This window comes from Narcine bancroftii, chromosome 1 (assembly GCF_036971445.1).
Source record: "Narcine bancroftii isolate sNarBan1 chromosome 1, sNarBan1.hap1, whole genome shotgun sequence".
Classification (NCBI taxonomy): domain Eukaryota; kingdom Metazoa; phylum Chordata; class Chondrichthyes; order Torpediniformes; family Narcinidae; genus Narcine; species Narcine bancroftii.
In genome coordinates, this window is record NC_091469.1 from 482027153 (window position 1) to 482039779 (window position 12627).

The 12627-nt window shown below is 39.4% G+C and overlaps 1 protein-coding gene across 7 annotated transcripts in view; it reads right to left on the minus strand.

Moving 5' to 3' along the window:
- The window catches only part of gjc2 (gap junction protein gamma 2), a 222860-nt gene that overhangs the window by 162886 nt on the left and 47347 nt on the right, over positions 1-12627 (minus strand). The window contains exon 3 of one of the 7 annotated variants that reach the window (XR_011350266.1): positions 5753-5986. The exons of the other annotated variants lie outside the window; for them this stretch is intronic. The gene's annotated coding sequence lies outside the window, so the exon portion shown is untranslated. Of the gene's footprint in view, positions 1-5752; positions 5987-12627 lie in introns of those variants that run through there. 7 annotated transcript variants of the gene reach the window in all.

A 12627-nucleotide genomic window follows, 5' to 3' on the forward strand; every position in this document is an offset into this window, starting at 1 on the left:
AACAAGAAGAGAACATAGAAAACAACGAGAACAAGAAAGAGAGTAAAAAGAAATCAAGGAAACAACAGATGACCAACCCAGAAGAAGAAGAAGAAGAAGAAGAACACAGAGAAATGGAAGATGAAGGGAAGGGCAAGGCAATGGATATTTTTTTTAAAGAATATATGGAATCAATAAAAGAATGGCAATCACAAGAATTTAGTGAAATAAAAAGGAGAATAAAAAGTACAGAAGAAAAAATGAATAGATTAGAGATGGTCATGTCAGATATAGAAAAAAGAGTGGACAAGGTGGAAGAACGAGAAACAGCCATAGAAATGGAAGTAAATGACTTAAAAAAGAAATTAGAAGAATCTAATAAAAAAGTTAAAGAGATACAAGAGCTGTTAGCTCAGAAGATAGATATAATGGAAAATTATAATAGAAGAAATAATATAAAGATAGTGGGCCTTAAGGAAGATGAAGAAGGCAAGAATATGAGAGAATTTATAAAAGATTGGATCCCCAGGGTCCTAGGAAGACCAGAATTACAGGAAGAAATGGAAATAGAAAGGGCACACAGAACATTAGCCCCTAAACCACAACCACAACAAAAACCAAGATCCATTTTGGTAAAGTTCCTAAGATATACAACAAGAGAAAATATATTGGAGAAACCAATGAAGAAAATAAGAGAAGACAAAAAGCCACTGGAATACAAAGGTCAAAAATTTTTTTTCTATCCAGATATAAGTTTTGAACTCCTGAAGAAGAGGAAGGAGTTTAATACAGCAAAAGTGATCCTATGGAAAAAAGGATATAAATTTATGCTATAGTACCCAGTGGTACTTAAAATAGTTATTCCAGGGCAGCAAAGCAGACTATTCTCGGATCCGGAAGAAGTACGAAAATTTGCAGAACAACTACAAAACAGACAGAGAGATGAAGACATGTAACGAGAGCAAAAATGACCACAAACATGTGTGTATGTGTATTTAAAAGAAAATATATGGAGTATAGATAAGAATTAATAAGGGAAAGAAAGGGAAGAGAGGAAGTAAGGAGGGAATTAAGAGAGTGACCTTTGTTGTATATGAAAATTGAAATCTTTTCTGGGGGGGCTGGGTGGGGAGGAGATATGGTCATTGCGAAATCAGTTGACGCTTGCGAGTGAATTCGCAAATCCAAATGGAGAGGGGAGATGTGGTTGCCCGACAAGGGATAAAGGGCAACTCAGGAAGGGAAGGGGATAGTGGGGTTAAAGAAATTTTAGATAGGAGAATAAGGGAAATGTTTGATGTTTTAGAAATGTTGTCTTATAAAGTGTTCAAAAAAAAAGTAGAAATGGATAAGAAGGAAAGGTGATGATGAGGAAATGGAAAGGAAAGATAAACAAAGTATGAAATGGCTATGTTGAACTATATGACTTTAAATATTAATGGAATACATAACCAAATCAAAAGGAAGAAACTGCTAAATTTACTGAAAAAAGAAAAAATTGATATAGCATTCGTGCAAGAAACACACTTAACTGAAGTGGAGCACAAGAAATTAAAGAGAGATTGGATAGGACATGTAACAGCAGCGTCATATAATTCAAAAGCTAGAGGAGTAGCTATATTAATCAGTAAAAATGTACCAATTAAAATAGAAGAGGAAATAATAGATCCAGCAGGGAGATATGTAATGATAAAATGTCAGATATATTCGGAGTTTTGGAATTTACTCAATGTATATATTCACCTAACGAAGAAGATCAAAAATTTATACAAGATATTTTTTTGAAGATAGTAGACACACAAGGGAACATAATAATAGGAGGGGATTTCAACCTTACTTTGGATTCAAACATGGATAAAACTGGGAAAAAAATTAACAGAAAGAACAAAGTAACCAAATTTATAATTAAATTGATGCAAGAAATGCAACTTTTGGATATATGGAGGAAACAACACCCAAAGGAAAAGGAATATTCATATTATTCGGGTAGACATAAAACATACTCAAGAATAGACCTATTCCTATTATCAGCTCACATGCAAGACAGAGTTAGGAAAACAGAATATAAAGCTAGAATATTATCGGACCACTCACCCCTGATATTGACAATAGAGTTAGAGGACATCCCTCCAAGAATGTATAGATGGAGATTAAACTCCATGCTACTTAAAAGGCAGGATTTTAGAGAATTCATTGAACGACAAATTAAAATGTTCTTTGAGACAAATACGGAATCAGTGAAAGATAAGTTTATACTATGGGACGCAATGAAAGCGTTCATCAGAGGGCAAATAATAAGTTATGTAACTAAGATGAAGAAGGACTACAATCAGGAAACAGAGCAGTTGGAAAGGGAAATAGCAAATATAGAAAAAGAATTAGCAATGCAGGAAGACACAACTAAAGGAAGAGAATTGGCAGATAAAAAAATAAAATATGAAACACTACAAACATATAAGGTGGAGAAGAACATAATGAAGACAAAACAGAAATATTATGAACTAGGAGAAAAAACGCACAAAATTCTAGCATGGCAGCTTAAGACAGAACAAACTAAGAGAATGGTATTGGCATCAAAGAAAAAAGACAAACAAATCACATATAATCCAACGGAGATTAATGAAAACTTCAGACAATTCTACGAACAATTATACCAAACTGGAAACGAAGGGAAAGACAAAATAGATGAATTTTAAACTAAAATTGAACTACCGAAATTACAAAGAGAGGAACAAAATAAATTAACAGAACCATTTGAAATAGTAGAAATACAAGAGATAATAAAAAAACTACTGAATAATAAAACACCAGGAGAAGATGGATTCCCAATAGAATTCTATAAAACATTTAAAGATTTATTAATTCCTCCCCTCCTGGAAGTAATCAACCAGATTGATAAAACACAAAGCTTACCAGATTCACGCAAAACAGCAATAATTACAGTAATACCAAAGACAGGGAAAAATCCACTCGCACCAGCATCATATAGAGCAATATCTCTACTTAACACAGATTATAAGATAATAGCAAACAGATTAGCCGATTATGTACCAAAAATAGTAAATCTAGACCAAACTGGATTTATTAAAAAAAGACGAACAACAGACAATACTTGTAAATTTATTAACTTAATTCTTGCAGTAGAAGGAAATAAAGCTCAAACAGTAGCGGTTGCTTTAGACGCAGAGAAGGCCTTTGACAGAGTAGAATGGAATTATTTATTCAAAGTACTACAAAAATTCAGCTTACCAGAGAAATATATTAATTGGATTAAAGCATTATATAAGGGGCCATTGGCGAAAGTGACAGTAAATGGATATATATCAAATCAATTGAACTTAAGCAGATCAACAAGGCAGGGATGCCCACTATCGCCCTTATTGTTCGCGTTAGCCATAGAACCACTAGCAGAACTGATAAGAACAGAAAATAAAATAAAAGGGATAAAAATAAAAGACAAGGAATATAAAATCAGTTTATTTGCAAATGACGTTATAGTATACTTAACAGAATCAGAAATATCAATAAAAGAATTGTATAAGAAATTGAAGGAATATGGAGAAGTGTCGGGATACAAGATTAACGCAAATAAAAGTGAAGCAATGCCAATGAATAATGCGGATTTCTCAAAATTTAAGAAAGAATCACCATTCAGATGGCAAATGCAAGCAATGCGATACCTAGGGATACAAATAAATAAAAACCTCGGCCATCTATATAAACTCAATTATTATCCACTAATGAAAAAAATTACAGGACGACTTAGAACATTGGAAAGACTTACCACTAACACTAATAGGAAGGATAAACTGATTTAAAATGAACATTTTCCCAAGGATACAATACCTATTTCAGGCATTGCCAATACACTTGACAGAGGAATTCTTCAAGGAGTTAAAGAAAATAAGAAGGAAATTTTTATGGAAAGGGGGGAAACCGAGGATAGCACTAGATAAATTAATAGAATGGTATAAACAAGGAGGCTTACAACTGCCAAACTTTAAAAATTATTATAGAGCCGCACAATTAAGATACCTATCAGATTTTTATCAAACAAGGGAAAAGCCAGATTGGACTAGATTAGAACTAGATAAAATAGGGGAGAAGATACCCGAACATATATTATATAAATGGGATGAAAATTTGGTACAATGCAGGAATTCTCCAGTATTACATCATCTGCTCAATATTTGGAAGAAGATTCATGTAGAAAGGAATAAAACAAATTACCAACTACCAAAACTAATACTGACGCAAAATCAGCTAATCCCTTTTACAATAGATAACCTTTCCTTTAGAGAATGGGAGAAAAAAGGGATCAAAAGAATAGAAAATTGCTTTTCGGGAAATAAATTATTATCCTTTGAAGAAATGAAGGATAAATATAATATAACTCACGATACAGTGTTGGCATACTACCAACTGAAATCCTACTTGAAGGACAAATTGGGAAGCAGTCTGAGGTTACCAGAGGGAAGTAATTTTGAATATGTGATTACAGACACAATGATAATCAAAAAATTTGTAACAAACATGTATATTAAACTACAAGAAAAGGAGAATGAGGAAACAAATGGTAAAACTAAACAAAAATGGGAACAAGATGTAAACATAAAGATAAAGAAGGAAACATGGGAGAAGTTATGCTCAGGAACTATGAGAAATACAATAAATACGAGGTTACGTATGATACAATATAACTGGATACACAGGCTATATATTACACCTCAAAAGTTAAATAAATGGGACCCAACAGTATCTGACAGATGTTTTCGCTGTAAAAAAGAAATGGGAACAACAATTCATGCAATTTGGACATGTGAGAAAGTGAAAAAATTTTGGGAAGATCTAAACCAGATATTAAATAAAATCACAAAAAGCAATATACCAAAAAACCCAGAGATCTTCCTCCTAAGTAACATAAAAAACAAAGAATTTGGACTTGATTTGGATGGTGCACAAAAAAGATTTGTTAGGATAGCCCTAGCTGTAGCAAAAAAATGTATTATGTCAGCCTGGAAATTAGAAGATAACTTGAGAATACAACAATGGTATATAGAAATGAATAAATGTATTCCATTAGAAAAAATAACATATAATTTAAGAAATAACATTACAATATTTGAACAAATATGGGAGCCATACATGAAACATAATAGAGAAAACCTACCGGGGACATCTACCACCTAAAATGACAGAAGGAGAAGAGAATGAAAAGAACTGACTCAGTGGAATTTCTTGTTTATTTTTATTGAGTGACAACATTGTTTGGTGGGTTTAATGTATCTTAGATTCTGAACTTTAAATGAATGGGAGGGGTGGTAGGGAGGGTGGGAGGGGAAGTGGGGGAGAAAATGACACTGTATATATTTGAAAAGGAAAATGTATGTATCTTGATCAATGTGGTTTATAGTGTGAGAAATAAAAAATTAAATTAAAAAAAAATCTCGGCCTAAATACGCCTTATGACTTGGCCTCCCCAGCTGCCTGAGATAGTAAAATCCAGAGGTTTACCACTCTCTGGTCAAATGCACTGGGAACAGTTACAGGCATGTCTCTTAAAAGCATTGATCTGCAGAAAAATCCGGGAGTCTAATAGCTCACTGAAAGTAGATAGGGTGGTAAGAAGGCATATGGTATGCTTGGGCAGAACATTGAGTATGAAAGGAGAGGAGGGGCAGGGAAAGAGTTCAAAGGAGAGGCATGGAACAACTTTTTCTTTTAAACAGTGTTTGCAATTGTGCTTTGCAATGAAGAGACTTGAAGCCAGTAGTTTTAAAACAAACAAGAACTTTATTAAATAAATACAAATGCCATATAATGTGGGAGATTCTGGAGCTCCTGCTCCCGGCCAGCACTAGATTCAATTGACACAAGTCAGAGCGGGTCTCATGCCTGCGCAATGCATGGGTCCAAGTATGGTGGCCCAAACGTGATTCTAATGGACAAGAACAGCCGATTGTAGCAGCTGTCTACATCCCCTTTCGTTAGTTGACCCTCGCGTGTCCTGGAACAGCAATAAAAATTTCATCACAGTAAAACAGCAGTAAAAGGTTTTAAAACATGTAGCAATGATTACTCTCCCATCCCATACATGGTATACCATAGACACCAAAGTCCTTTCATACTTGGCACAGAGGTAAGTCCGTCAATGTACTTGGGGTTGTGCCTGCAAACACGAGCAGCTTGCGTTCAACAGCCTATCGGATGAGGTAGAGGGCTGCAGTACTACATCCTGAGTTCTCTCCTCTGCTTCAATCTCAGGACAAGTGTCCTCAGTTTCTACAGCTTTAGCTGGAGACTGTTCTTCACCCCAAGGGTTCCTTTCCAGGATGTCTGGAACGGTTAGAGCAGATTTTTGTGGTCTCTGAGGTGTTCTGTTCCATGGGCAACTCTCCAAGTAAACAGGTGGCAGTGTAAAGGTTGAGTTGGATTGTAGCAGGGGTGGCCCACGTACTGGAAGGATGTGGCATTGGTTACTCTGGTACTCTTTCCCCTTGGACGAGACAAGATAGATAGTGGCTCTTCGCAAGCTTTCGCCAATGCAGGGTGGTCATATCAAGTGTACAACCTGACCCTGGTGGAGTGGAGAGAGAGACCGCTGGACCTATCGTAATACTTTTTTTGTGCTGGTCTCCTATTGAGGAGCTGCGCCTGGACAGATTCCGACCTTATGGGTGCAGGCTTTAATAATTTTCTGGAGACCGGGATGGTCGTGCGGGTCTGCCATGACATCAGCCCAGTGTATTGACTCAGGGTAAGTTCCTAAGTTGAGGAGGTTCAGGAACACATCGGTTTTGTCCGGTTGAACTGGGTATACTCTGGCTGCTGGTTATGTGCTGGAAATCTCACTCAGCAGAAAAGTATCTGAATTTCTGGCTCGAAAATTGGGCGCCGTTGTCCGATAGTACAATGTGCAGGGTCCTGTGCTCTGCGAAATGGCGCTTAAGCTTCGTTATAACTGTAGTTGCAGTCGCCTCCTTGAGTTGATTAATCTCCAACCACCCGCAGTAGGAATTGGCTAACACCAGCTCGTGCTGCTGGTTCCACTCAAAAAGCTCCATGGCAACAGTTGACCAGGATAAATCCAGCACAGGCTGGAGCTGCAGGGGCTTTTTGGCCTGATGGGGCTTGGTACTGTTGCACACAGCACAGCCCTGGACATGGTGGGTGATTATTTTCTTTGATCTCTGGCCTTGCGCTTTGTCGCTTCAATGACTGTGTGGCCCCTGTGGATAATTATGATGTACCTGGCTTGTAGTTGCTTAGAAATGACTGGCCTCTGGCCTTTCATAACAATGCCATTGTAGATAGCCAGTTTGTTCCTGAATGGGAAAAATGGTTGGATTGCTGCCAACCAGCCAGTCCTAATGTTAAGTACTTAGGGGGAGGATGCCTAAAGTGCCGTCTTCAACAGTATGGGTCCGGAGTTTGTCCAGTCTAGATGGAGAGATGTAGGAGACAGCCATCACGTCTTTTACTGGGGGACCTTGACAGGGTGTCAGCCAAGTGCATTTCCTTGCCTGCCTTGTAAACTAGCTGCAAGTTATATTTCTGTAGCATCATGCGCAGGAGTCTCATCTTGACTAGGGGAAGATGATCAGTTTCGATGGTTATTGGTCAACCATGAATGTAATCATTAAATTTGGAGTATGCAAACACCACAGTCAGCAACTCCTTCTCTATTTGGGTGTATCTTGTTCATTGTCTGTTAAGGATCTGGATGTATACGCCTCCATCTTGGAGGCATGCTGCTCCAAACCCATTCTGCGAAGGCATCACATGTTAGCAGTACTGGGTGTTTAACATCATAATAAGCAAAAATCGGAGGGCTGGACATATGTTGTTAGAGGGAGTCAAATGTTTTCTACTGGTGGTCCTGCCAAGCCCACTCTGCATCCTTGTGCATGAGGTGCCTGAGTGGTGCGGTCAGCTCGCTGGCATTAGGAATAAATTTTCCAAGATAGTTTGCCATTTCAAGGAACCTCTGTTACACTGCTACATCAGTGGGCACCGGCATATCGTTTATGGCCTTGGTCTTGGAAGGATCGGCCTTGAGACCTTCATTGTCTACGTACCCCACCTGGTCCAGACAGAACCTGCATTTCTTGGGATTTGACTCTAAGATTCACCTTCTTCACTCTGTCCAGTACCTTTTTTAAGTTAGCATTGTGCTCCATAACCGTCTTGCCACTGACCAGGATATCATCAATGATCGTGGTGCATGGGTAACCGACAAAGATAGAGCACTGGAAGACTTCACTGGCCAAGTTTATACCAAAGGAAATACTTAGAAATCTGTAATGGCTGAAAGCCACCTAAAAGTGGTCAAAGGCTAACCTGCCAAAAGGAGTTCTTAGTGTCCAGCATGGAAAACACTCTTGCACCAGCTATTTGTGCTGTGACTTCCTCTACAGTTTGGATGGGATTGTGTAGTCTTTTGAGCACCATTTTCAGATCTCTGGGGTTGATGCATATTCTGATTTCATTGGCATCCTTTTTTGCCACTTCCATCGAGAACACCCATTCCGTTGGCTCGGAAATCGGGGCTATCACCCCTAGACCTTCCACTTTGACTTTGTCCTTCATAGCCACTGGAATCCTGTAAGCCGGGTGGACTACTGGTCACACTTCAGGATCCAGTCGCATTGAATTGGAAGCTTCCCCAGGTCATCGCTGAAGAGCTCCCTGTATTTGAAGTGGACTGGCTCCGAAAAATCTTTCGATGGCAGGCTGACTTGGTGGACCTCTGCAATGAACGACACAAGACCAAGTTCCATGCATGCACTGATGCCAAGTAATGGAATTAAACTCTCCTTCGTGATGAAGAACGCAAGGATGTGCTTGTGTCGTTGAATAACACACCGCAGCTGTGCGGACATCAAAGGATGGATCTTGCTCGCTCCATAGGCCATGAGGCTTGTGGATTTGCCATTTGACTGGAGCTTTTCCTTATATCTGAGCCAGTTGAAGACTTTGAGGGGTATTACATTGCACTTGGCCCCTATATCTATTTTAATTTCTGTCCTTATGCTGTCGGCCATCATCAAGACAAATGTCTCACTGTTTCTTCTTACACTAGAGCGTGACGGGCCGCTTGTTGTTCTAGTAGACAAACTGTTTACATAGTATTCACCATCTGAACTGTCCCTTTCCTGGTCCAGGGCCAGAAGGTCAATGGATTTTTGTTGTCTGATCCTTGTTTTCACTCTCTATGTAGTCCTACACATTTTTTGTAGTGGAAAGGAATGTGACGTTTTGATGATGTGTTATGTGTGCGACATATCAGTAGGAAATTTAAAGAAGCAAGCAGCAATCAGCAGCTGTTTCAATGTCTGCGAATTGGAGAGACAAAGTGGTCTGTGAGCTCCTTACCCTCCGAGCAGAGGTGGAAATAAAGTGACAAATAACTGGGACGGTAAAGGATGGCCTGATATTTGAAAGGCTGGCACAATGCCGATGAGACTGCGTCTTTGCTCGGGACAAGGCACAGGTAACAAGGAAGTTGAAAAGCTTTTGAAATAACTATCATAATGGCAGGAGTGGTAGAGGGTGCTTGGACTGGCCATATTTTAATCTGTGCTATTCCATTTTGGGCACAAGCCACTGTGCAAACCCAGTTGCTCTCCTGAACAACATAAAGGATCCAGCTTCCCCTGAGACCTTTCCAGTTGCGTCTCCCTCTTCCAGCAGCTGTGCTGATGCTGGAGTTTTTAGCGGCATGGACACAAGAGGCCAGCAATAAAAGTGGTGAATCTGTGTCTCACAATCGACCAGATAAAAAAAAATTTGTGATTAACATTTTTTTCTTGCATTTTTGAGATCGTGTTGGCCAAAAAGCACTATCTCGCTGATGTCGCTTGTGTTCTATTGTTCTCTAGGATGCCTGCCGCAGCAGAAAAGGCAGAAACCAAAGCACAAGTGGTGACAAAAGAAATGAAGGATGTTACTGGCAATGGACCATGAGGATGTGGAGAGGGAGCGCCTTTGATTGGAAGTGCAGAGGGCCCATGAGGAGCAACTGAGAAGAGAGGCACAGGAGGCGGAAAAGGCAGCACAGGAGGCCAATAGACAGGAGCAGACAGATGAAATGAATGGATTCACCAACATGTTAAAGGACATTCAGAATCAGGTCTCACTTATGCGGGACCTGATTGTACTCATGGCAGCTCCTGTACCACAGCACCCTGCTCCTGCTCAACTGCATCAAACTCCCACATGACAGTACCACACTCCTGCACTCCAGAAGCAGTATTATTCTTCGCCACCACAGCAGAATGACAGCATTCACCTCATGGACGAGACATGCGAGTAATTTCAACCACCTTCTTCCTCCTCTTTCCTCCAACTGCTGGAGTGATTTAACAGTTGTCCATACTGTGTTATGCCTTGCTATTTTTGCACATGGTAAAACATAGAAACAAACATAGAAAATAGGTGTAGGAGTAGGCCATTTGGCCCTTCAAGCCTATACCACCATTCATTTTGATCATGGCTGATCATCCACTCAGTACCCTGTTCCAGCTCTCTCTCCATACCCTCTGATCCCCTAGTCACAAGTACTAAATCTAACTCTCTCTTAAATATAGCTATGGAACTGGCCTCAATCACTTCCTGTGGCAGAGAATTCCATAAATTCACCACCCTCTGAGTGAAAAAAATTCTTCCTCATCTCAGTCCTAAAGGACTTCCCCTTTATCCTTAAACTGTGACCCCTGGTTCTAGACTTGCTCAACATTGGGAACAATCTTCCTGCATCTAGCCTGTCAAATCCCTTAAGAATTTTGAACATTTCTATTAAATCTCTTCTTAATCGTCTAAACCCCAGCAAGTACAAGCCCAATCGTTCTAGTCTTTCTTCATATGCAAGTCCCGCCATCCCTGGTATTAATCTGGTCAACCTTTTCTGCACTCTCTCCATGGCAATGATGTCCTTCCTCAGATAAGGAGACCAACACTGAACATAATACTCCAGGTGAGGTCTCACCAAGGCCCTATACAACTGCATCAATACCTCTCTGCTCCTGTACTCGAATCCTCTTGATATGAACGCCAACATACCATTCGCCTTTTTTACTGCTTGCTGCACCTGCCTGCCCACTTTTAATGACTGATGCACAGCGACACCCAGGTCTCTTTGCATTTCCCCTTTTCCTAATTGGATACCATTAAGATAATACTCAGCCCTTCCATTCTTTCCTCCAAAGTGGATAACCACACACTTATCCACATTATATTGCATCTGCCATGCATTTTCCACTCACCCAACCTGTCCAAGTCACCCTGCACACTCTTAGCAGCTTACAATGGTTTTTGGTGTTTTGTTTATTTGCACAGTTGTAAATAGTTATATGCCATTGAATTCACCCCTTTGTCATTTACATGTTTCCTGTACACTATAATTCTCTGACATGTGCAATATACATTTCTAAAAGTTGTTATTTCCACTCCATTAACACTTCCGGATTTCTTTTTTTTTGAAAATTTTATTTAAGGATTTTACAAAACTATAAAAATAACCAAGAAAATTATAAAATACAATGAAAAACAAAACTCCCCCTCCCCCCTTCCCTCAGTTTTGGATTTCTGTGGGAAAAACAAAGTAGATATACAAGTACTTTATGCAACCTCTGAGATCACAATCAGTTCACTAATGTTTTCTAGTGGCCATTTTACAATAAAAGGATTGAACCTGACTCTTGGAATTGTCATAAGTTTGATTTTAAATAGACTCAGTCAACCATTCCTTCAGTTTAAAAATATATATTTCACTGTGATTGTATCCTACATGTGACAAATAAACACGATTGATTGATTGAGGTACCCGCCTTGATCTTCGACCCTTCTGTAGATGGGTGAGTTGGCTAAAACTCGAGCATCATGTGTGTGACCAGGCCAACCCACATACACATCTGTGAAGTTGGAACAACAAAAAGACTTTATATGGATCCACATAGGAAACACATTCATTGTTAAAGACAAATAATTGTAAATCAGGCCATGATCCTTAACAGCAGTTGTGACCAATGGAGAACTATGGATTGTAGTAGGCTGGTGCATCTTCATGGTGGCAATAATGGTGTAATGGAATATATGGGAAATGCATTGGTAAAATTAGAGTAGGTTACATGCATACACACACTTTAAAACACATCTTATTTGAAAAATTGAAGAATTAATTTTCGTGAATTTACAGAATCTATGGAGAATGTTATGCACATTTCACGTCATTAAAGCAATAAGCAGGAGACGCTCTGGCTGTTAAAAGCTCTTTGCAAGGGTTTTGACAGAAAGGTCACTCCTGGGTTTTTGTTTACCTAAAGACAACAGTTTGACCAAGAAGACTAACTCCTATTGTTGCTGGAGAAGGTCAGGGGTTTTGCAAGTGAGAGAGTCACATGGCCTTTCTGGTAGTTGGAAAGGGAGAGAAAGAGACAGACAGCTGAAACAAGCAGGAGAAGCAAACTCCAGAGCGGCGGATGGCTGGAAGTATTATCTGTCTGATGTTTCTCTTGGAATAATGGAAACAGAAAGGAACACTGTAGCGACCTGAAAGAAAGAGGTTACCATCTGATGGGGCTAGTTGCATCAGCAAAACATTGAGGTGACTAATGGGGGTACTGTAGTGCTGGACACAGCCAAGAAAGA